Here is a 22298-nt window from a genome sequence, read left to right on the forward strand (position 1 = left end):
GGCCTCCCGCATGCCCACTATACGCCCTCGCTCAAAGTCCGTCAACTGCACATACGGTTCACGTCCACGCTGTCGCGGCATGCTACCAGTGTTAAAGATTGCGATGGAGCTCCGTATGCCACGGCAAACTGGCTGACACTGACGGCGGCGGTGCACAAATGCTGCGCAGCTAGCGCCATTCGACGGCCAACACCGCGGTTCCTGGTGTGTCCGCTGTGCCGTGCGTGTGATCATTGCTTGTACAGCCCTCTCGCAGTGTCCGGAGCAAGTATGGTGGGTCTGACACACCGGTGTCAATGTGTTCTTTTTTCCATTTCCAGGAGTGTAATTGAAAATTACGTTTCTGATTCAGACGGTGAAAATTGTCTTATATTATAGATATTAGATTAATCACGTGTCCAACAGAAGATTTCGATCACTGAAAAACTGTTTTGTATAAATCTGTTATTGCCAGTGGTATCGGTGATCTTGGTACGAATGAATGATACTCTCACACAAACTGAGACACGTAATCACGTTTACTGGTATATCCATTACTGTGGTGCTCTAGCGAAGCAAAAATTCATAAATATGAAGCTGGGGCACATCCAATAGCAACAGAGTAATTCAAGATACTGGCAGCACGCTCTAAAGACGTCTGCAGTAATCTCGCTTGCGATGATATTTAATTGTGCTGTTCATATTGAATGGCCCCCAACTCCCTTTGATAGATGTGCAATATTGTAATGGATATACCAGTAACAGCGTTTCTGTGTCTCAGTTAGTATGACACGTGAGTGTTACTGCTCATTCGAAGATGAAACAGGTAGTTATAACAAATGAATGTAATACAGCTATGTGTCATGCGTTTTTCAAAACCTATGACTGATGGTGGCAGCCACCTGAAAGAAGTATGCTTTTAGTATGTGTGATACACAACAGAATCAGTGAATACCAAAGAAAGGTTTGGCTACACAATTTATGCGCTGTGATTCAAACCCGAGCTCAGACAAGAGGATAGATTTCTTTTTTTACTGTTTTTGAAACTCAAGGACTGAAGCAAAAAGGAGCCTCCGGTGTACTGGATTTTTTCAGGAACTTTGAGGCGTCCCAGCCTGAAAATGTTTGAAATGAAATGGATGCTATACCAGTCAAAATAAAAACACGATTAGCTTGAATTAGGGAAGGGAATGGGAAGGAAGTCGGTCTTCTCCTTTCAAAGGAATCATCCCGGAATTTACCTGAAGCGATTTAGGGAAGTCACGGAAAGATCAAGGTGGCCAGACGCGGGTTTGAACCGTCGTCCTCCCGAATGCGAGTGCGGTGTGCTACCCACTGCACCACCTCGCTCGTTGGGAAGAATAAGCTAGTACATTATTTCCTTATCCATGGGCACAGCTACAACGCGGACCTAGTATTCGGTAAAGTGGATAAAGACTAGCAGGAAAACGAAGGTTCTTTTTCATCGAGTGAATACCATAAAATACCGGTATAACGTGAATCGCCAAGATACTAAATAAATATTGATACGCTAAGCGTCTCAATTACAGTGCATTAATACACCTGCTGTACCTGCTTGTGTCTAAGATGCCTATCAAAATAACTGCTCAGCGATTGATGGCTTATAAAAAGTCGAGGAAGAGGGTACTGGATATGTACTATGGAATTCCTGTACAGATCGAGGTACGGAAATCTAGAAACTACAGCCAGGAAGTGGAGAAAGCAGCCACACTGGAAAAGAAGAACATGGTCATCAAGGAAAGAAAATTTTTGGAAATTTGTGGTAAGGCTTATGGGACCAAACTGCTGAGGTCATCAGTCCCTAAGCTTACGCACTACTGAATCTAACTTAAACTAACTTACGCTAAGGACAACACATACACTCATACACACACACAATCACACACATACACACACACACACACACACACACACACACACACACACACACACACACACACACTTGCCCCAGGGAGGACTCGAACCTCTGACGGGGGCAGCCGTGCGGACTGTGACAAGACGCCCCAGAACGCGTGGCTACCTCGAACCAAGATTAAACTACTGAAGACTACATAGTGAATAAAATTTAATAAGAAATGTAAAACAAAGGATGTAATTCCTAATTATATCAATGTCAAAATTAAGACGACATCTGTAGCAGCACAGCGAGCTAGAAAGATATGTCAAAAAGTGTGGCTTAAAGAACAGATTAGAGACAGCTTTTAAACGTAAGAGTGGCTTGGTGTAAAGTAATATTTAGCCCAGTTAAAGTTAGCAAAAGTTATCTCCCCATTACAATTTTACCATGTGATGCAACTAGTGAACGATTATACTCATTATGTCAGACACAGATCAGGACAACGCATTCTAAGAAAATACTAAATTTAGTTACAAAACAACATGGTAATTTTAAATTTTTTAGAAGAGTTGAAAATTTAACAGATATCGTTTTTTTGAGAAACAGTTAAGTGTTTTAAACAAAGGTTTGAAGTTTCACGTTAAAAACAAGCTCCAAAAAAGTGATACCAAGAATCGCATATCGAATACTAAAGTAGCGTTAGATATGGCAAAACTCTCAGTAGATGAACAAAATTTAATCACATGTAAAATAGCCAGCATTATAAAGAGCCAAATACGTAATCATGATCGTCTTAGCCATTCAGAATGTGAACACCAATTAACTATTAGAAGTATTAACGAAAAACTTAGGACACAAAATGCCATTTGTTTAAAAGCCGATAAAACGAATACAGTCGTTATTATGGATGAATCTGATTATAATAACAAAGTTTTACAGTTTTTTGATAACAATGCAATTATCACGAAAGATAGATACCCCACTAAGAATTCAACGCTAATTTAAAGAAAAAGCTTAATTCGTGTAACTTCCTTTTTACGATGCGCAAATAAAGAAATGTATTAACATGAATACTAGCGCTCCTAAATTGAGGGCCCAACCTAAAGTGCATAAACAGCTGATCCCGATCCGTCCAATTTGTAATTTTATCGATAGCTCAGCATGTAAGGTTAGCAAATAACTCGATGTCTTCCTTAAAGATTTTATACATTCCAAAAACAGTACATGTGCGAAACTTATATGAATTTGCACATGACATTCAGTCTCTGCTCATACCAGAAGATGGGATATTTGTATCATTTGACATCACAAATATGTACACAAATGTCCCAGTTAAGGAGACGATAGAAATAATAAGGAATAATTTAATTAAGTATGAAAAATTGACTATGGGCGAGATTTGAGAACTTGTTGAATTATTGGAATTGGTCACTTCCCAGAATTACTTCACATTCCAGAGCGCCATTTATAAACAACAGGAGGGTCTCGCAATGGACAAGTGTTTAGCGGGAACTTTAGCTGACATATTCATAAACACATTAGAGACACGTTTTTTTTTGCTAATTATGAACAGACAACCAAGAAAATTCGGTACTATAAACGTTACGTGGATGACACTTTAGTACTTCTTGAGGGATCTGTTACTGACATAGATATAATGCATGACCAGCTTAATAGCTTGCATCCAAATATAAAATTTACAAAAGAAATAGAAGTTAACAAAAGTATATATTTCCTAGAACTAAAAATTTCAAATGGCCAGCATAAATTTGGGATTTTCCGTAAGCCAACCACTACATATTGCATAATAAGTAATGATTCTCGCCACCCACTGTGCCATAAGCGAGCCTATTTTAACTCTATGATACATGTTCCGTTAGACGATGAGGAAATAAACTAGGAGCTAGATATCTTGCAGGAAGTAGCGATCAACAATGGTTTTAGAGCGGTAATGGTCACAGAACAACTTGAACGGAAAGTTAAAAAAGGCAGGGAATGTATAACAGATAAAATGACACTTCAAAGAGATGGTGTTAACTATAAAAAAACAAAATTGCACAGGTGTTTAAGAAAACCAACGTAGGGATCAGCTTTCACACGGACAGTACATTAAGTAAAAATATCAGGCATGAACCAGGTAGAACAAACCAGTTTGTAAGATCAGGGGTTTAGATACTAGAATGTGGCTCATGCACAAAATGTTATATTGAACAAACTGGGCGGCATTTAACGATAGGTTTAATGAACACATCTCTCTTTAGCGAAAACTTAATTGAGAATAAAAAAAGGGTCAACGACATAGATTCATCCCTTAAAATACTGCATACTGTGCCTAAAAGTAGAGAATATTCTAGAAGAAATAGAGATTTACAATTGTATTAAAAATCGTCCCAATGACCTACTTAATGATCAAACTGGTTTAAAAAATAAAAGATTTTTAGATAATTTACATTCCGTTGTATGTGCAAATGATAGATTGTAAAATGGCTTACAGGCGCAATACCTTGACGTCTGATGGGAGTTTACCACCCTGACATTTTGTATAGACAAGGTTGTAAACGAGGTATATTTTAAAAAAATAAAAAAAACAAAAACGTAGATACTTTAAAATTATATTAGTAACTGTGTAATGACATATCCGCTACCACTTGCAATGTATCTATTCTCTTATTTTATGTATTTTAAGGTCACCAATTTTATGTGATGTATCTGACCAGTTTTGTCTTAAATCATAAGTAACAAATTTTATCAACAATCCTGGTGTATTTTACTGTAAAAAAAAGTTCATGGACTATAACAACAGAAGAAAAGCATACTCCAATGTATTTTGTTTTTGTATATTTTATAAATGAAATGTAGCTTCGACATTTCATTACGTCCGAAGAATGTGATTTATTGTATCAATCTACTTCAACACTACTTCATAAAACTGTACAATTATTTTAGACACTTATGGAAATCATTTGAAACAATTTCGGTGGAGCAGTATACATATTTACTTAGTTCTGTTTGTTATAATAGAGCCTGGTTGAAGGATGCATCCTGTATTTGTGCGGAGGCATTTTGATGTTTTGTCAGAATTTGTGGTGCTGTGCAGTGAATTGGATTGCTGGCGAGCGTTTTAAGCCATTCATATTCGTAAAATATATACGCATACAAATAAGAGATCTGTCTTCATACCATTTACGAGCACTTAAGTCAACGTTAGAGCTTATTAACAGATAACACGTGTATTATCCTCTATTATATTATACATAAATATTCACATCCTATCCAACTGCCCCTTACAATCATAGCACTATTTAGAAAGCTGTATGATGTTGACAGATGAAAAGACTTTACGATATAAAGCTTATAAGTTGTATCCTTGGTGTGCAATATCTTTGCTACTTGCACAGGCAGAATCTTTAGCAAATGTATTTTCTCGCCAACGGACTTACCTCCACATGTTCTCAGTGCACCTGAGCTTGTATGTGTGATAGATTATTAGAATGATGGTAACATTGACCAGTACGTATTTAACCACATATTACGATGTAATAAGTGTAGTACTTATTGGGTCTTGTGGGACTCTCATAGTCAAAAGTCTGCATTCTTACGACGACATGTACTCACGTCAGATAGTTTTATATTCTGACAGAATGTAAGTAATGAACATTTCTCACCAATTTGTATAATTGAGCTACTTTCTTAATGAAATGTTTGCTTAATTATGTATATACATCCTGTGCTTCACTTTTTTATTTTTGTGTTTAGTTAACTTTTGCAGAGTTACTTGAAAATGGCCATAAGGCCGAAATTGCAATCGTAATAATAAATATTTTATACAGTCAACGGTGACTATGATGTCTTTTAAGAAAGAAAAAGTATGGTATGTCTTGAAATTTTTGAAGCGTCTTAATGTTCTAGAAGGAACAGAAGAGTTTTATAAGAGCATTGTTGAAAGTCATGTATAATTTGCAATTTAATATTGTTATAGCCAACATTTTGTGTTGCATTTCCCAAATCTTTGTTGCTATTTTGCATATGTGCTTATCAAACGTTTATGTGGACATATGATACTGAAGTGTTATACTGTAGAACATTTTTATGTTTACATCCAAAATGAACATTAATGTAGCTTTACTTGCAATTAATGTCAAGGTATAAAAGAAATGGAAGAAAATTGACTGTGTACATTAAGAAAATTTTTTCTTCCATTTTTGGATTTATCGACTTTTGAAAAATAAATTTTGTCCTTATATCTACGATTAAAATTTTAGAAAAATCACTCACTCCGTGCCTATAAAACGTGTGTAAATGTTAATTTATCTCGTTTATGTATTTGGTATTTTAGTACATTATTTTAAAAATGTCTTTGCACAAAAATATCTTTATCAAGTTCTGAAGAAACAGTCCTCATTTACCACCTAAATTAAAATTAAAAGGGACTGAGCAGGAAAATCGATGGTATATGGACTAAATAAATTCTTACCTTGATTGCAACAGATTAGAAAGGGCTGAGTTGAACCCTTAAGAGGTGGGGAAGTGACTGGCAACATGCAGGAGCAACAGGTACTCATGTATCTGAAGATGGTATTGCAAAGAAAAGTCTGTAGAAGGCATTCATCCAGCAATCATGATGATTACTCAAGATATCTTTTCGGATAGCATCACTTTGTCAGGTGTTTCCGATCATATTTGCGCTTGTAATGTGAAGAAGGGTCCATCTATATTGCTAAGTGTCCAACATGTCTCACTGTTATGCAGAGGATTGGGGTTCGTTTCCCGGTACAGCCAGGGATATCTCGTTTACGGGAGGACACTGCCTGCCTTGTAACGTCAACAGAGACGTTCCTTGCGTGAAACTTAGCGGTTACACGGTGTGGATGGCTGACAACTATTGCGAAAGCGCTGTGCTCACCCTACGCTTCTCTGTATCGAATCCAAATGACGCCACATGGCAGAGGGTGTCACAGCGGCCGGACGGTGCTCAGTTGCCCGACCTGGTCAGTGGACGGAGCTTCAGCTATGAGTCATTGCAGACAAATACTGCTCCTCACGTGTCCAACCCTCACTACCGACGGGAAACGTCAGTTTCTTTGTCACTATAAACTCATGTCTTGAGTGTCTTTTATATTTTGTGCTTCTAGTTACTGCGATAATCGGTTTAGAGATGTGTCCTCCAATTCTTGTCAAATCATTAATTTATTATCAGTTTGTCAAGTCTTCTCTGCTGACTAGGCCCTTCTGGTCTCGTGCGCAAACCAGCATCACGGGCTATAGACCGTGATTTTTTTCCACCGTGTACAAACTTTAGGGATTGATCGATGAGAGAATACGGAACGAAAAAGGTCTAATGAAATTATGTACAGAAATGCATGGTTTCCATGCTGGAGCCCATTTATCCGATCATGCTCTGTTACAGAGACGGCGGTCTAATATACGCTGTACCATGCAGCCTCAGTTACAGTACGCACGGTTTCCTCCTAGAGGATGGTACTGTTCCTCATACGTCATGTTCTGGCGCCGACTCCTGCCATAGTAACTGGTATAATGTTGTGTCTCATCCACTTCTCTTGCCAACTCACCGTGTAGTGGATGTGATTCAGCACTGTACACAATGGATCCGTATTAGAATCGAGAGCTTCCCGACATGGTGTTTACTTACGGAAATGCAAAAGCTAACGGGCGGCGGGCAGCAACGTTGTATCAGGAGACATGTACCCGCCGACAACAACCACAGCATTTAATGTTTGCAACAGTGTTTCGCCGTTCGTATGAGACCGAGTCCTTTCAGGAGGCATAAAATCATGATGGAGGTACGCCAAATGTTCGGACACCAGAGTTGGAGGAAAATGTGATTAACGGTGTGGAAGGCGACCGCTGTGTCAGCACAAGGAGTTGGCCTGCCACTACAGGGTAAGCCACACGACCGTGCGGAACGTTCTCCATCACAATTGTTACTAATCTTATGACTTGCAGCGTGTGCATGGCTTACTGGAGACAGACTTTCCACATCGGGATAGTTTTGACACTGATTTCTTCAACAGGTAACGGATTTGTGTCATCCATTCTATTCACAAATGAGGCTACCTTTACGCGGAGTGGTATCTTAACTTTCGTAACAGTCATCTGTGGGATAGTATGCAGAGCCCCCATGATATGGTGACAGCGAATCACCGGCGTAGCCGGGATGTGTGGGCCAGGATAATTGGCGACCGTATTTTGGGGCCAGTCCTCCTTCCACGGCGCCTAACAGTCCGGAAGTATCGGCGTTTTTTGAGGGTGACTTTGCCTCCCCTGCTGGAAGAAGTGCCACTGATGATTTGAAGGGTTATGTGGCCGCTACGTGAGGGTGCTGCAGCCCACTTCGCCGTTAACGTACGGACGCGTCTCAGTCGTGTCTTCCCTGGTCGATGGATCGAACGAAGGGTCCAGTTGCATGGCCTGCTCGTTCACCACATCTCAATACGTGCGATTTCTGGGAATGGGGCCATCTCAAAAGTACTGTGTATGCAGAGCCCATTTCAGATGTGGGACACTGGATCACCGTATTCATGATGCCTTTGACATTGTTCGGATGCATCCTGGCCGATGGGAACGTTTGAGACAGAACATGCTGTGACGGGTACACGCTCACGTTGAAGCGCATGGAAACCATTTTCACACGTACGGTAAACTGTGGTAGCATGGTACAGCGCGTATCAACCCGCATTTTCTGTGATAATGTATGACTGAATAAATGGTCTCTTCCACGAACCATGCATTTCCGGACATAAGTTCATTAGACCATTTTTGTTCCGTATCTTTCAATCGATCAATCCCTAGAGTTTGTACAGGGTGGAAAAAAATCACCCTGTACACTGGGTGGTTATAATGAAACTGGTGCTACTCACAGAGTTGCAGTGTAGCCTGTAACTACTGTAGGGCAGCGAAACGTGGTAGATATTCCAAAGCGTTAACCGATTTACGCTGGGAAACATTTAGTTCAAATTTTGGTCACCAGCTGCAAATATGGCCCTATAAAGCATATTTTCGACCTCTCTGGTGCGGTTGATGATAACTTCAACATGATGCCTTTCTCTTTCGTTTGAAGTTTTCTGTCCACATCTGGTTCACAATACATTACATACGGAAACATTTCTCTGCGTCATTCTTGCAGTCACAGCGCCAGATTTGCACATGGTGGACAAAATTGGAACTACTATTTTTTCAGCGTAAATCGGTTCCTCGTTAATGCTTCAGCATATCTATCACGTTTTTCTGTAACACGATAATTACAGAAAACACTGGACTTTCTTGAGTAGCAGCACTTTAATCATAACCAGGAGCGCTGCTCAGTAATTGCTGGGCTACTGCGTGTTTGCAACCCTGTCGAGGTACATCGTTAGATACAATACCACACTGGGACATGACTAGCGAGTGAACAAACAAAACATCTATTTATAACGCTCTTTTGTTACTTGAAAGAAACACCTTCTTTTACACATACTGTCTCAAGGAACAGGCGGTGAGCAAACTGTCTAGGCTAGCGTCATTTAGACACTTCAACAACGACATTTCAAATATCTTCTGAAACACCAAACGAGACACACCTGACGACACTTAATGGAAACACGTGGCATATACATTTACATTAAGCAATATATTTCGACGGAAAAATAGGCTTCATATGTTATCAGAATAGTGTAGGTAAGACTTGTCTGCAGGATAATCATAAAAAAAGGCAGACAATATGTAACTATAAAAAATAGCAAGGGAAAGAGGAAAAGAATAGGTCAGCTCCAGACTGAAGATAAAAGAGCAACTTCGTTTACAGCTTTTGGGGAACACAATGCGCACGAATACAGCTTCAAAGAAGCATTCATTGCTACAATTAGCGATTTGACATTAGGTCAATTAGCGACAAAAATCGGGCGGTACAGCGTTACCGTTTTGCATCGTGTCTCACAGTGTATTTAGGGAAAGGAAGTAACAAAAAATCCTCGCAAAGGTCAGAAAATTCCCATCGTTTTCTCACAAGAACAATCCATTGAGAAAATGTGAAACTAGAAAAAGCTTAATAAAATCAAAACAGTGATATAAAATATGACACAATATTCAGGGGTGAAAATGTACGGAAACAATGTTTCTGTATGTACGTTAAATGTAGTTATACGTCAGTATTTATATTTAGAAGTAAAAGTCTCGTACAACTCTGTGTTGTCATATAATACAACAATACAAAAAGGTTATAGGAACGGAAGCTTCTTCAGCCGCTGAAATTTTCAATAAAATATGTTTGAGTGTATGGCCACACTGTCAGACTGCACATAGATCAAACATTTTTGGAGTATGTGTAAGACGAAGGTGTTAGAAGACTGTATCATTACATATCATCCCTATCACTAGCCGTCGAGATACTAAATGGTTAGTAGAAACTGGTGTATTATAATACATCTTTTTAATATTAACTGAATTTTCTGTCGGTGCTTGGCAGAACATGATAATAATACCTAAAAGGAAACAGTTCCTAACCTTCTGCAAAATTATATTTATCACGAACCATCTTTTAGCTTCTCAGGCCACCTTCAGTTGTCACCTGTAGATGGCCTCAGAAGCAGAAAGCTGATTCGTTACCAAATAAATATAATTTTGCAGAACATTAGCATGTGTTTTCCTTTTTAACATTAATATATCTTTTTGTCAGACTTTCTGTCACAGAATCAGTGTATCCCTTCGGCCCTCTAACGAGCGTTTCGCGGCGAAGAGTTCAACAGACTAAGATTCTGTGATGGATTTTCGTGAGTCGTGCTTGAATAGCTCAGTCGCTACAGCACTTACGAGCAAAGACAAAGGTCGCACGTTCGAATCCTGGTGCAGCATACTCATTTGTCGGAACCTGCCAGAATATTTTAAATCAGAGCACACTCCCGTGCAGAGTGGAAATTCTGTTCAAATGGTTCAAATAGATCTGAGCACTATGCGACTTAACTTCTGAGGTCATCAGTCGCCTAGAACTTAGAACTAATTAAACCTAACTAACCTAAAGACATCACACACATCCGTGCCCGAGGCAGCATTCGAACCTGCGACCGTAGCGGTCGCTCGGCTCCAGACTGTAGCGCCTAGAACCGCACGGCCACTCCGGCCGGCGGAAATTCTGTCTGGGAACATTTTTATGCTAATGCGAAATATCATTCTGGCATAAGTTCATGAGAAACTTCTACTAGTGGCTTCATAAAACGAAGTCCATGTTGTTAAATTTGACCTGGTAACGCAACGATGTTGAAGGGAAACCTTTTTCTCTTTGTATGCAATTAGAACAGTAAAGTTCAACAAGTAAGTCTCCCTTATCCGTTTGTCAATATTATCCGCGCTGGTACGTCACAAACGCTCTCTCCGGCAATCACTGACACTTTTCCATAGCGAGCTGCTGGCACCCACTGTTATCCGCTAATCCTCACCGACCGCAGGAATTAATTTCACTGACAGTGGCGCCCGCAGCTTGAGTCCAATCGATGCAAAAATTTGCCTCTAAATTCTCTGGGAGGATATCCAGCTTGATTCTGTGACAGAACTATCATTTCACTTATCACTCAAGAACTGTACCACAACCACCCATCAAACGTTTTTGCTTGGAATATACACTTGCTCCGTAAAGGCACTGAGAGGATAACCGAAGCTGTTGGTAGATGGTACGGTTCAATGACATGATAAGCCTTATCTGTATTTAAAGGCGCACCAAGAAAATTTATGACATTTAGTAGTTAATTATATAATCAAATGTACGATAGTAAGATCCAAAAATTCATCGACGGTGACAGACTTTTCTTTAAATTGTTAATATTTTACACATTGATTTTAGCAAGAAGTCATAATCCAGAACATCGTTATATTGTAAAAAGAACCTGCAAAACTATGGATGCTTCCTCTAAACATCATCACCACATACATTTCGGAAGTAGTACAGCCTTCAAGAATTCATTTTATAATTTGCTTTCTTTCTTGAGAGAACATCAAAATTTCTTATAATACCATAACAGTTTTACATTATTTACATACGTTCTTTCGCGCACTTACACTAGCAACCTCCACTCCATTACTCATGGCAAGGTAAGTCACTCGTAAGAGATTGAGAAACATGCTAAAAGGAAAATATTCAGTTGCGTGTAACGAAAATAGTGGACCTACGAGGACGGTAACCACACTTCCAGTGTAAGACAATTGTTTCATAAAATTATGAGTAATCGTTTTATTAATATCTCTCGTGAATGGAGGATCTCAGACATGACTCTGATTATAGCTTAATAGCTTTCCTTCCCCTGCTTAAACCTTAAAACCGTGTTAACGTGTTTACTCTCAGAGGCAGTTAGTGATACTGAACATGACTTCCAGGATGATGGGGAATACTATGAAATGAAATCCGAAATAAAATTATTACCCTTTACCTAACTGTTCCTTTTAATTAGTTATTAGTTTCCTGGTAATAGGTTTAATACGGTCCACGAATTGATTCCCCTCTTGCGTTAACCACTTCATCTCTGCCTATGAGCATAAGACCTCAGTTATCACTGTCTTTCCCAACAGTTTTTATCCTATGAAGCTCCCTCTAGTATCACAGAAGTTATTCCTCTAAATCTTAACACATTTCTTTACCTTGTCCCTTCTTCTTGTCAGTATTTTCCCAATGTTCCTCACACCGCTGATGCTGTAGAAAAACTCTTCTTTCGTCATCAGGTCTCTTAATTTTCAATATCCTTTTAAAGCACCGCATTTCAAATGCTTAGATTCTCTATTTTAATACTCTCCTTGCCAATGATCGTTTGCTTTTTATTGTTTCCTTGCTTCGTCTGACAGTGTTATTTTGGCTCTGCACACTATGGGACATAACTTCTGAGGTCATCAGTCCCCTAGAACTTACCAATAATTAAACCTAACTAACCTAAGGACATCACACACACACATGCTCGAGGCAGAGTTCGAACCTGCGACCTTAGCGGTCGCGCGGATCCAGACTGTAGAACCTAGAACAGCTCGGCCACCCCGGCCGCCAGTGTTATTTTGCTTTAAGGGTAGCAGAATTAAGAAATTAAGTCTCCATCGTCGTCACCAGTTCTGATGTTCAGTCTGTCATTAACGCCGTTTCTGCTGTACCTCATTCGGTTTATTCGCTATCCGAATTATGTACTCATTAGACTGTCCACTCCGTTCAACAAGTGCTGCACTTTTTCTACACTGCTTCTAAGGCCAGCAGCGTCATCAGTGACTCACATCGCTGGTATCCTCTCCCCCTGAATTTTAACCCCTTTCTTTAACCTACCTTTTCTTTGAGACATTGCTTCTTCAATGTACAGATTGAACATTTGGTGACAAAGGTTTCATTCCGGTCTTACAACACATTTAAACTTAGCATTTTCTTTTCGGTCTCCCATTCTTATAGTTCCCCTTGGATCTCGTAGATACAGAACACTGCCCGTCTTTCCGTATAGCTTACTGTTACTTTTCTTGGAATTTCAAACTTCTTGCATCATTTTACATTGTCTATCGAGTTTTCTAGTTCGAGAAAAGTTATGAAATGGTGTTGATTTTTCATAAACCTTGTAAGTAGGCTGTTTATGTTTTCTTATTGGCAACGTTACGTAGCGCTCAGTGGCTAGTTTGCATTGTTATCTGCCACTGTAGTGTTGGGCAGCTGGATGTTAACAGCGCGTAGCGTTGCGCAGTTGGAGGTGAGCCGCCAGCAGTGGTGGATGTGGGGAGAGAGATGGCGGAGTTTTGAAATTTGCAATACTGGATATCATGAACTGCTATGTACATTATGACTTTTGAACACTATTGAGGTAAATACATTGTTTGTTCTCTATTAAAATCTTTCATTTGCTAACTATGCCTAGTTTCAATGCTCATGCGTGAAATTAATGTTTCGAAAACTATTCTCATTATTTTATTTATTTATGTCATAATTCCTGTAACACTGATGTATATGTTTATTTCTATTCTTTTGTAAAGCCTGTGTTACTACAAATGTTATCTGTACTGTTATGTTTCTTAATGATGTATTTTGTACCTTTGTAATTGTATTCTTATCCTATAAAATTGTAATTGACACCAGCTCATCATATTAAGTAACTTGTAAGTTCCATTTCACTGCACACGTTTCTGTTGGTCATAGTATATGGACAATATGTGAGAAGTAGGGACTGTTAGTGTTTGCACGTGTGTTAATAATTCAGCAAGGGACTGGATAACAGCATTGCTGGTTCTAACGACAATTCCAAAAACTTTGTGAGTGCTCAAGTGATGGTTATGGACTTGCTATATTATCCGCAAGACTCTTCAATGGTGATTGTGCACCCCCACAGTCACAACAGATGGCTGGTGGCCATCTCTACAAGGACTACAGTGGGTCTGCATCTCCGATGGTCCACCAATATCATTATTTCTACAAGGACTACAGTGGGTCTGCATCTCTGATGGCCCACCAATATCATTCTTTCTACAAGGACTGCAGTGGGTCTGCACCTCTGGTGGCCCACCAATACCATACTCTCTACCAGGACTACAGGGGGTCTGCTCTGTGATGACCTACCTACCAATATTCTTCAAAACTTCGAATGACTCTGCTGTGGGTTTACTCTGTTGTGGCCCATTACCTGTCAGCATGTCAAGAGTCAGCTCTGTCTTTCCGTTGGAAGGACAACACTACTTCCTCAAGACTGCATGGAAATCCACTACTTCTGTGTGCATTGTCTTTTACTACTCAGACATTGAGAAAAGAAACGGCAGTTTTACTGTGATGAATGATCAGGACTGTCTTTATGGACTGTGAGAAAATTTTTGCTTTTGACCAACATTGTCTTAATAAGTGTGTGCATTTGATATCTTTGTTATTGTAATTATGAAAAATTTTATCAAATCATTTTTAGCCACTGCCCAAAACAATTTGTAAAATTTTTTGTGGGGAGCATGGGGCTATGTAAGTAGGCTGTTTATGTTTTCTTATTGGCAACGTTACGTAGCGCTCTGTGGCTAGTTTGCATTGTTGTCTGCCATTGTAGTGTTGGGCCGCTGGAAGTTAACAGCGCGTAGCGCTGCGCAGTTGGAGGTGAGCCGCCAGCAGTGGTGGATGTGGGGAGAGAGATGGCGGAGTTTTGAAATTTGCAATACTGGATATCATGAACTGCTATATACATTATGACTTTTGAACACTATTGAGGTAAATACATTGTTTGTTCTCTATTAAAATCTTTCATTTGCTAACTATGCCTATCAGTAGTTAGTGCCTTCCGTAGTTTGAATCTTTTATTTAGCTGACAGTAGTGGCGCTCGCTGTATTGCAGTAGTTAGAGTAACCAAGATTTTTGTGAGGTAAGCGATTTGTGAAACGCATAGGTTAATGTTAGTCAGGGCCATTCTTTTGTAGGGATTTCTGAAAGTCAGATTGCGTTGCGCTAAAAATATTCTACATCTACATCTACATCTATACTCCGCGAGCCACCTTACGGTGTGTGGCGGAGGGTACTTATTGTACCACTATCTGATCCCCCCTTCCCTGTTCCATTCACGAATTGTGCGTGGGAAGAACGACTGCTTGTAAGTCTCCGTATTTGCTCTAATTTCTCGGATCTTTTCGTTGTGATCATTACGCGAGATATATGTGGGCGGTAGTAATATGTTGCCCATCTCTTCCCGGAATGTGCTCTCTCGTAATTTCGATAATAAACCTCTCCGTATTGCGTAACGCCTTTCTTGAAGTGTCCGCCACTGGAGCTTGTTCAGCATCTCCGTAACGCTCTCGCGCTGACTAAATGTCCCCATGACGAATCGCGCTGCTTTTCGCTGGATCATGTCTATCTCTTCTATTAATCCAACCTGGTAAGGGTCCCATACTGATGAGCAATACTCAAGAATCGGACGAACAAGCGTTTTGTAAGCTACTTCTTTCGTCGATGAGTCACATTTTCTTAGAATTCTTCCTATGAATCTCAACCTGGCGCCTGCTTTTCCCACTATTTGTTTTATGTGATCATTCCACTTCAGATCGCTCCGGATAGTAACTCCTAAGTATTTTACGGTCGTTACCGCTTCCAATGATTTACCACCTATGGCATAATCGTACTGGAATGGATTTCTGCCCCTATGTATGCGCATTATATTACATTTATCTACGTTTAGGGAAAGCTGCCAGCTGTCGCACCATGCATTAATCCTCTGCAGGTCTTCCTGGAGTACGTACGAGTCTTCTGATGTTGCTACTTTCTTGTAGACAACCGTGTCATCTGCAAATAGCCTCACGGAGCTACCGATGTTGTCAACTAAGTCATTTATGTATATTGTAAACAATAAAGGTCCTATCACGCTTCCTTGCGGTACTCCCGAAATTACCTCTACATCTGCAGATTTTGAACCGTTAAGAATGACATGTTGTGTTCTTTCTTCTAGGAAATCCTGAATCCAATCACAAACCTGGTCCGATATTCCGTAAGCTCGTATTTTTTTCACTAAACGTAAGTGCGGAACCGTATCAAATGCCTTCCTGAAGTCCAGGAATACGGCATCAATCTGCTCGCCAGTGTCTACGGCACTGTGAATTTCTTGGGCAAATAGGGCGAGCTGAGTTTCACATGATCTCTGTTTGCGGAATCCATGTTGGTTATGATGAAGGAGATTTGTATTATCTAAGAACGTCATAATACGAGAACACAAAACATGTTCCATTATTCTACAACAGATTGACGTAAGCGAAATAGGCCTATAATTATTCGCATCTGATTTATGACCCTTCTTGAAAATGGGAACGACCTGCGCTTTCTTCCAGTCGCTAGGTACTTTACGTTCTTCCAGCGATCTACGATAAATTGCTGATAGAAAGGGGGCAAGTTCTTTAGCATAATCACTGTAGAATTTTAAGGGTATCTCGTCTGGTCCGGATGCTTTTCCGCTACTAAGTGATAGCAGTTGTTTTTCAATTCCGATATCGTTTATTTCAATATTTTCCATTTTGGCGTCCGTGCGACGGCTGAAGTCAGGGACCGTGTTACGATTTTCCGCAGTGAAACAGTTTCGGAACACTGAATTCAGTATTTCTGCCTGTCTTCGGTCGTCCTCTGTTTCGGTGCCATCGTGGTCAACGAGTGACTGAATAGGGGATTTAGATCCGCTTACCGATTTTACATATGACCAAAACTTTTTAGGGTTCTTGTTTAGATTGTTTGCCAATGTTTTATGTTCGAATTCGTTGAATGCTTCTCTCATTGCTCTCTTTACGCTCTTTTTCGCTTCGTTCAGCTTTTCCTTATCAGCTATGATTCGACTACTCTTAAACCTATGATGAAGCTTTCTTTGTTTCCGTAGTACCTTTCGTACATGATTGTTATACCACGGTGGATCTTTCCCCTCGCTTTGGACCTTAGTCGGTACGAACTTATCTAAGGCGCACTGGACGATGTTTCTGAATTTTTTCCATTTTTGTTCCACATCCTCTTCCTCAGAAATGAACGTTTGATGGTGGTCACTCAGATATTCTGCGATTTGTGCCCTATCACTCTTGTTAAGCAAATATATTTTCCTTCCTTTCTTGGCATTTCTTATTACACTTGTAGTCATTGATGCAACCACTGACTTATGATCACTGATACCCTCTTCTACATTCACGGAGTCGAAAAGTTCCGGTCTATTTGTTGCTATGAGGTCTAAAACGTTAGCTTCACGAGTTGGTTCTCTAACTATCTGCTCGAAGTAATTCTCGGACAAGGCAGTCAGGATAATGTCACAAGATTCTCTGTCCCTGGCTCCAGTTCTGATTGTGTGACTATCCCATTCTATACCTGGTAGATTGAAGTCTCCCCCTATTACAATAGTATGATCACGAAACTTCTTCACGACGTTCTGCAGGTTCTCTCTGAGGCGCTCAACTACTACGGTTGCTGATGCAGGTGGTCTATAGAAGCATCCGACTATCATATCTGACCCACCTTTGATACTTAGCTTAACCCAGATTATTTCACATTCGCATTCGCTAATAACTTCACTGGATATTATTGAATTCTTTACTGCTATAAATACTCCTCCACCATTGGCGTTTATCCTATCCTTGCGGTATATATTCCATTCTGTGTCTAGGATTTCGTTACTGTTCACTTCCGGTTTTAACCAACTTTCCGATCCTAATACTATATGCGCACTATTTCCTTCAATAAGAGATACTAATTCAGGAACCTTGCCCTGGATACTCCTGCAGTTTACCAATATTACGTTAACTTTTCCTGTTTTTGGTCTCTGAGGACGGACGTTCTTTATGAACGATGATAATGTCCTCTCTGGTAAGCCGTCAGGTATTTTATCGTTTCGCCCAAGGGGGGTCCCTCTAACCTAAAAAACCCCCGTGTGCACGACACACGTACTCTGCTACCCTAGTAGCTGCTTCCGGTGTGTAGTGCACGCCTGACCTGTCAGGGGGGCCCTACAGTTCTCCACCCAATAACGGAGGCCGATGAATTTGCAACCATTATAGTCGCAGAGTCGTCTGAGCCTCTGGTTTAGACCCTCCACACGGCTCCAAACCAGAGGACCGCGATCGACTCTGGGCACTATGCTGCAGATATTAAGCTCAGCTTGCACTCCGCGTGCGATGCTGGTTGTCTTCACCAAATCAGCCAGCCGCCGGAAGGAACCAAGGATGGCCTCAGAACCCAAGCGGCAGGCGTCATTCGTTCCGACATGTGCTACTATCTGCAGCCGGTCACACCCAGTGCGTTCAATAGCTGCCGGAAGGGCCTCCTCCACATTACGGACGAGACCCCCCGGCAAGCACACCGAGTGCACACTGGCATTCTTCCCCGACCTACCCGCTATTTTCCTGAGGGGCTCCATAACCCGCCTAACGTTGGAGCTCCCTATAACTAATAGGCCCGCCCTCTGTGACTGTCGGGACCTTGCCGGAGAATTGCCCACTGGCCCAACAGGCGAGGCATCCTGTGGTGGCTCGGAAACGATGTCATCACCACTAGGAAGCACCCCGTACCTGTTGGAAAGGGGTAAGGCAGCTGCCACGCGGCCAGATCCCACCTTCGCCTTTCGACCAGGCACGCGCGAGCCCACCACTGTCCGCCATTCACCCTGGAGTGATGGCTGACCGGTAAGATGCTCACTGCCGGAAGACGCAGCGACATCAGGGGCTCCATGTGATTCCAAGGCCACCGAAGTAGGCATAGGTCTCACCACAGTTGCCCCAACGCCACTACGAGCCGACGCCTGCGCCTCGAGCTCGATGAGCCTAACAGACAAAGCCTCCACCTGCCCCCGAAGAGTGGCCAATTCTCCTTGCGTCCGCTCACAACAACCACAGTCCCTACACATGACTATGTTTACCCTACCCTATACGGTGACAAATTCCCAAGATAATCTTCTGATGAGCTACTCTGATAATCAAGAAACACTCACTGAAATACGAGACGCGAAAACTACGCTAGGTTTTCCCAGAAAAAACTATTTAAAAGCTAAGCGCAGCAAATAAGTACAAAAACGCTTTATACAAACACTACTCGCTGCTGCTGGTGCTCTCGCTCTGGCTGTCACAAGACAACTGTGTCAGTTTAAGCTCAGTCACGTATAATTTTTCAAAGGGGACGTTTCAACCTTTCTTCCATTATCATTCGCAATATCAGAACTGCCTCTCTGGTCTCTTTATCTTTCCGAAAGCCAAACTGACCGTAATCTAACAGACGCTTAGTTTTGTTATTCTTTTTCTGTCGTGTTATTTTTGTCAGCAGCTTGGATACTCAAGCTGTTAAGATAATTGTGCGATGGTTCTCACTCTTAACTGCCATTGCTATCTTCGGGATTATGTAGATGACATTTTTTTGAAAGTCTGTCTCCAGTTTCACAGACTCTACCCACAAACTTGAATAGTCGTTTGGTTGCCACTTCGCAGAGAGACTTCAGAAATTCCAAAGGAATGTTATCTGTACATTGTGCTTTAATTTCTCGCAAGTGATCCGAAGACGGTTACACTGTGACTCCGTTACTACATCTCGCATGTTTTTCATATGGATTTCCATTTCTCCTTTGGTGTACTCAGTACACATATCCGTTCTTCGCTCTACGTTTAGTAATGGAATTATCATGGCGCTCCTAATGTTGATGCCCTCCTTTGAATGTCACTGAAAGTTATCTTGATTTATCTGTGTGCTAAACCAACACCTCCGACCACCACAATTTTTTTGATTTCTTAGTATTTTTCACATCTTCAACTCTTTTAGTCCTGTATTCCTCAGTTGCGTGTAATATTACGGTTGTTGTGGTCTTCAGTCCTGAGACTGGTTTGATGCAGCTCTCAATATTATGGTATATTGATAATTTTTACTTATGGACCGTCTGACAGCAACTGAATAAAACACAATTTTAGTGCCATACACGTTTCGCCTTTATTTTCTGGAAGGCATCATCAATGGCCTGGAATATGTACATATGGTAGCTATTTAATTTACATTTTTTGTCACTGTGCCTATAGGTTATAAACAGTTTTGGTGGTTGGTATTTCCTGTTAAGTAGTAATGTCTTGTACTGTACTTACAGGTTGCGTGGACATTTTCTTACATATTACGCTCCTCTTGCATTTTTGGTGTTGCTCTTCTTCTTATGAATGCCAATTAGCGGTTTTTTCCCACCTTCCACAGCACTATGAACTGAACGCTTGTTTCAATGCAATGTTTAGATTTCTGTTGCCGACTGTCAAATGTTTTTGCCAAAGATCGAATGTTATTGCCAAACTTTCGAGTGTAATTATTGAAGTATCTGTGATCTGTTCGTGTATGCATTTGTGTGTGTGTGTGTTTTGGTGCGATATAATTTTTTGTGCAGTGTGTGTGTTTTGTGTGGGATAATTTCTTTTTGTTTTTTTGGCCTGTCTGTGTGTGTGTGTGTGTGTGTGTGTGTGTGTGTGTGTGTGTGTGTCTGTGTGTGTGTGTGTTTGTGTATGTATGTGTGTGTGTCCAGATGGCGTGAGGAAGAGTTTTTTGTTTTATGTTATCATTGCCTTTATTAAGTGTAGTAGGGAGACTGTGTTAATGTGTGTTTGTTCATTAATCACATGTTTGCTTTCTGCTATGGCTTTCTGGATATGGAAGTTTTCTTGCGTTTGTATAAGATGTTAAATTTTCTTGACATTTCAATAAAAGTAAAGAAAATGGCAAACATACATTTAACATCTTTAGAAAACCAACAGCCACAGACACAATAATACATTCCACATCCAACCACCCCCACAGCCAGAAACTTGCAGCACTAAGACACATGTTACATAGATTAAACAGAATCCCACTCAGCAAGAGTAACTATGAACAAGGAATGAGTACAATCATACAAATAGCTAAGAACAACGGATATGACACACATATGGTTCACAGGCTCAATCAAAAAATAAAAACACAAATACAGAACAAACACAACATTTCCAGAATACGAAAGAACTCACAAGCTGAAAACCTACAAACACACTCAACAAACACACATAATGACAACACCACAGAGAAAAGAACCAGATGGTACACCATGGCCTACACACACAAACTAACACACAGAGTTGCAAACATCCTAAAGAGACAGGGCTTCAAAATAGCATATAAGCCTGGGCAAACCCTCCAATCACATCTAAGCCAGCCAGCTACCAAGAGGTACAAATTCCAACAATCAGGAATATATAAACTTGAATGTCAAAGTTGTGATGCAGTATACATAGGCATGACATGCAGGAAGTTTGAAACAAGATACAAAGAACATATCAGATGTTGGAAGTATAAAACAAACCATTCCACATTTGCAGAGCATTTAAAACACCATAACCATCATCCTACAAACATGGAACAAGAAATGAAAATAATGAGAATAAGCAACCACGACAAACATCTTATACAAACGCAAGAAAACTTCCACATCCAGAAAGACATAGCAGAAAGCAAACATGTGATAAACGAACAAACACACATCAGCACAGTCTCCCTACTACAATTAATAAAGGAAATGATAATATAAAACAAACAACTCTTCCCCACACCATCTGGACACACACACATACATACACAAACACACACACACACACACACACACACACACACACACACACACACACAGCCCAAAAAAAAAATATCCCACACAAACACACACACACACACACACACACACACACACACACACGCACACAAACACACACACACACACAAATGCATACACGAACAGATCACAGATACTTCAATAATTACACTCGAAAGTTTGGCAATAACATTCGATCTTTGGCAATAACATTTGACAGTCGGCAACAGAAACCTAAACATTGCATTGAAACAAGCGTTCAGTTCATAGTGCTGTGGAATGTGGGAAAAAAACCGCTAATTGGTATTCATAAGACGAAGAGCAACACCAAAAATGCATCAGGAGCGTAATATGTAAGAAAATGTCCACGCAACCTGTAAGTACAGTTCAAGACATTACTACTTAAGAG

Source organism: Schistocerca cancellata, chromosome 2, assembly GCF_023864275.1.
Source record: "Schistocerca cancellata isolate TAMUIC-IGC-003103 chromosome 2, iqSchCanc2.1, whole genome shotgun sequence".
Taxonomy (NCBI): Eukaryota; Metazoa; Arthropoda; class Insecta; order Orthoptera; family Acrididae; genus Schistocerca; species Schistocerca cancellata.